A 4,544-nucleotide genomic window follows, 5' to 3' on the forward strand; every position below is an offset into this window, starting at 1 on the left:
CGTAACTATTGCATCCTACATCTGCTCTAATCTGCTTGTCATATTCATACCTTGGTCTACCCCTACCGTTCTTACAACCTTCACTTCCTTCAAAAACCAACTGAACAAGTCCTGGGTGGCTTACGATGTGTCCTATCATTCTATCTCTTCTTCTCGTCAAATTTAGCCAAATCGATCTCCTCTCACCAATTCGATTCAGTATCTCTTCATTCGTGATTTGATCTATCCATCTCACTTTCAGCATTCTTCTGTAACACCGCATTTCAAAAGCTTCTATTCTCTTTCTTTCTGAGCTAGTTATCGTCCATGTTTCACTTCCATACAATGCCACGCTCCACACGAAATTCTTCAAAAACATCTTTCTAATTCCGATATCAATGTTCGAAGTGAGCAAATTTCTTTTCTTAAGAAAGCTCTTCCTTGCTTGTGCTAGTCTGCATTTTATGTATTCCTTACTTCTGCCATCGTTAGTTATTCTACTACCCAAGTAACAATACCCATCTACTTCCTTTAAGACTTAATTTCCTAATCTAATATTTCCTACATCAGCTGCCGTCGTTCGACTGCACTGCATTACTTTTGTTTTGGACTTATTTATTTTCATCTAAAATGTGACCTCCCCGGCGGGGAATCGAACCCCGGTCTCCCGCGTGACAGGCGGGGATACTGACCACTATACTACCGAGGACACCCTCAGTATTTATAGCGAGGTATTTTAACTGTTTGGGTGCCGATGAAATTGGCCGTGCGGTTAGGGGCGCGCAGCTGTGAGCTTGCATTCGCGGGATTGAGGGTTCGAACCCCACTGTCGGCAGCCCTGATGATTGTTTTTCGTGGTTTCCCGTTTTTCTCACCAGAAAAATGCCTGGGATGTACCTTAATTAAAACCAAGCAGCTTCATTTGCACCCCTAGCCCTTTTCTAGCTCATCGTCACCATAAGACCTTTCTGTGTCGGTTCTACGTAAAGAACTTGTCAAAGAATGTTTGGGTCATATGTGACCCCAAATTGCAGGTACAGTAAGAAATATTTCTTGTAGACAGCTTTTATTTACTGATCATATAAATGTCATGATTAAATGAATAACTGTTCAAAAGTGAGACGATACATTATTTGAAAGTCATTTGAGTTTCTGACTTTCGTAAATGGCGTTTGGCAGTTAAAACTTACATATTAAACTTCGAATATTATGGATGATAAAGTAGAACATGAAACAAACAGTGTACGTTGATTTGAATGGTTTTGAGGAATTCAGTGTTGAAATAGCTGATCGTGATGGTGAAGATGTTAGGAAAGATCAGATTTTTTTTTTTTTTTTTTTTTTTTGCTAGTTGCTTTACGTCACACCGACACAGATAGGTCTTACGGCGACGAAACATCAGAAGTAATGTACTAATTCTTTCCACTAAGATATGAGAATTAGAAGGAAAGTGTTGGTACACCACTATCCAGGAGAAAATAAACAACGGTTAACTCTTTTGTGATGATATCCGTGTGTAAAAGAAAGTAATTTTGAGATAATTTATTGAAAAATAGTTTTAATGTGTAATAGCGCAGTTAGTTAAGACAAATTACTAGTAATGAAATTACTAAAAGGTAATATTTTGCAGTCCGCCTCTGTGGTGTAGTGGTTAGCGTGATTAGCTGCCACCCCCGGAGGTCCGGGTTCGATTCGCGGCTCTGCCACTAAATTTGAAAAGTGGTACGAGGGCTGGAACGGGGTCCACTCAGCCTCGGGAGGTCAACTGAGTAGAGGTGGGTTCGATTCCCACCTCAGCCATCCTCGAAGTGGTTTTCCGTGGTTTCCCACTTCACCTCCAGGCGAATGCCGGGATGGTACCTAACTTAAGGCCACGGCCGCTTCCTTCCCTCTTCCTTGCCTACCCCTTCCAATCTTCCCATCCTCCTACAAGGCCCCTGTTCCCCACAGCAGGTGAGGCCGCCTGGGCGGGGTACTGGTCATACTCCCCAGTTGTATCCCCCGACCAAGAGTCTGAAGCTCCAGGACACTGCCCTTGAGGCGGTAGAGGTGGGATCCCTCGCTGAGTCCGAGGGAAAAACCGAACCTGGAGGGTAAACAGATGATGATGATGATGAATATTTTGCAAAAGAAATTAATTTAATTAAAGATGAATCAACGAAAAGTGAATAACGCATGGTAATATTTCAACACTTTTTTATTTTAATAGTGCTCAAACACGTCAGCCTTGTTCCTTGTTTCTATAGATGTACCGACACGCGAAGTAAAACCTGTGGGACAAACTTCCGGCCTCTCGATGTTTCGAAAACTGTAAGAGTACTTCCTGAGACGTAAAATCATGAATATTATTACGTAGGCAAGTCAATAAGCATCTGCAATTTTATTCTAATTGTCTTTAGGTTGACTGTATGGTGTTGTGTGCTAACCAGCTGCTAGATATCACCGTTGTCTACGCCTGTGGTAGGTTTCAGCCTAGAGCCAGGGATGGCGAACCTTTTCCAACTAGTGTGCCATTTTAGGTCTGGTTTATTATTCTCAACTGTTTACTGTGCCACTTGTTATTTTCGTTTGTAATGGATATAACCTCCACCCCTACTCACCACCGCCACCACCGACTTCCATTCCTAATTCCAAATTGTGTTTCATAATATGATATTATATACATAATAGCTATAGTAAGTGAGACAGAAGAAGATGCAAAGACACAACTCAACAACTTAAGCAATATAGCCGGAAGGGTAGGACTGAGGATCGCCTACAACAAGACAAAGACATTGAATACCACTGAGGATTGGACAACACCGGAAGGCACCGTGCAAAAGGTGGACAAATTCAAGTACCTAGGAGAATTTATAACAGGAAGGAATAGGAGTAATGAGGGAATAACAGAGAGGATAAAGAAGATGCGATCAGCCTTCTGTATGACCAGAGATATATACAATAAAAAGAATATATCTACAGACGCAAAGATCAGACATTACAAGGCAACGGTGAGAAATGCTGTATTATATGCTGCTGAGACAATAGCACTAGGAAGAAATGGTGCGGAACAACTAGAGAAAGAAGAGAGAAAAATATTGAGGAAAATACTAGGCCCTAAGAGAGGAGGTGAGAGATGGATGAGGAGACCCAGGGAAGAATTATACCGGAACATGAGGACAATCTCAGAAGAAATCAGACTGAAAAGAGCACGGTTTGCGGGACATGTAATCAGGATGAATATGGATAGAATGACGAAAAGAGTATGGGAAACAACAGCGAGGACACGAGGAAAGACAGGAACCAAGTGGGTAGTTGAACTCCGGAAAGATTGGTCAGAATTGGGGATCAAGGTGGAAGAAAAGGAAAATTGGAAAAGCAAGTACATACCGACTAATATGCCAGAGATCAATGATAGGGATGGATACAGGAAAAGGATTGAGAGTCACCAGTGGAGTAGACAAGAGAAGAGGATACTGAATATCTCGGAAGAAGAGCGGGAGAGAAGAAGAGAAAGGATGAAGAGGTTCTGGGAGGAGAAGAAGAAAATGCAATCCGTGAAGGAGCTGTCCGTGGTCCTACAGAGGCCGTAACGCAAGAAGAAGAAGAAGAAGAAGAAGAAGATATATATATATATATATATATATATATATATATATTGTAAAATACCAAATACATGTGATTGCATGTTTCATGGTTGTATTTTGCGAATACTGTAAAAAATACTTAGTTGCTTTGTCATTTATGTTAGGTTTATAACTTGTCTTCATAACGATCACTGTATAAAATATCTGCTTGCAGGCGTATGATGACCCAAACAAAGTAAGTAGCGCTGTAGCAAGTTTCTCCATGGCCGAAAACTTTTGTGGGAGACTGTTCCACTGTTCAAGTATTAAGTTCTCCGGCTTCTGGAGAGAGTATTCACCATCCACAGCACACCCGATTTTCACTAATGCTTCATCAAGTTGTACGATATTTTCACCCATACATGCTTTCTTAAAATTCAGTCAACTCTAAACTGTCAATATCTAACCACTAAAAAAAAAAAACATCATTTGTGCAATATGAGGTTGGGAAATAAAGTGCGATACTTTCTCCATATCTCAATATTGGGATCATTTCTTGGCAACTATTTGTCTTACAAAATTCACAACAATAAACAGTTACTCACTAAGAAAAACTACGCGATGCTGGCAACCACACACAAGCAAAATTTCACTAATTCACTTGATATGGGTGAGCGAATTGCTCGTCGGCTGCATCTGACAGTTATTTCACTTGACTTCCGGACCTCCGGGTGTTGTAGTGTTGCCATAATGCACGTTCGAATCGAACTAGAATTTAGATATTCGGTATTTATTTCTTAAACCTGAAACACTATGACTATACGACGGATGAGATATGTATAGTCTAGAATACAAAACGTACCTAAAAATGTTAAGATGGTCATGTGGTGTGCCACCGAAATCGTGTTCGCGTGTCACCTAATGACACGCGTGGCATCGGTTCGCCATCCCTGGCCTAGACCAACTACAATTACATCAGACCGTAACCCAGAGGAACCATGGCGGACATCGGTGTGCGAC

At 41.2% G+C, this 4,544-nt stretch overlaps 1 non-coding gene across 1 annotated transcript; it reads right to left on the reverse strand.

Annotated features, from left to right (window-relative positions):
* Positions 1–616: 616 nt before the first annotated feature.
* Positions 617–688, reverse strand: TRNAD-GUC (transfer RNA aspartic acid (anticodon GUC)). The gene has a single exon. It is a non-coding gene; the product is annotated as a tRNA-Asp (tRNA).
* Positions 689–4,544: the final 3,856 nt, after the last annotated feature.

Source organism: Anabrus simplex, chromosome 5 (genome assembly GCF_040414725.1).
Source record: "Anabrus simplex isolate iqAnaSimp1 chromosome 5, ASM4041472v1, whole genome shotgun sequence".
Lineage (NCBI taxonomy): Eukaryota > Metazoa > Arthropoda > Insecta > Orthoptera > Tettigoniidae > Anabrus > Anabrus simplex.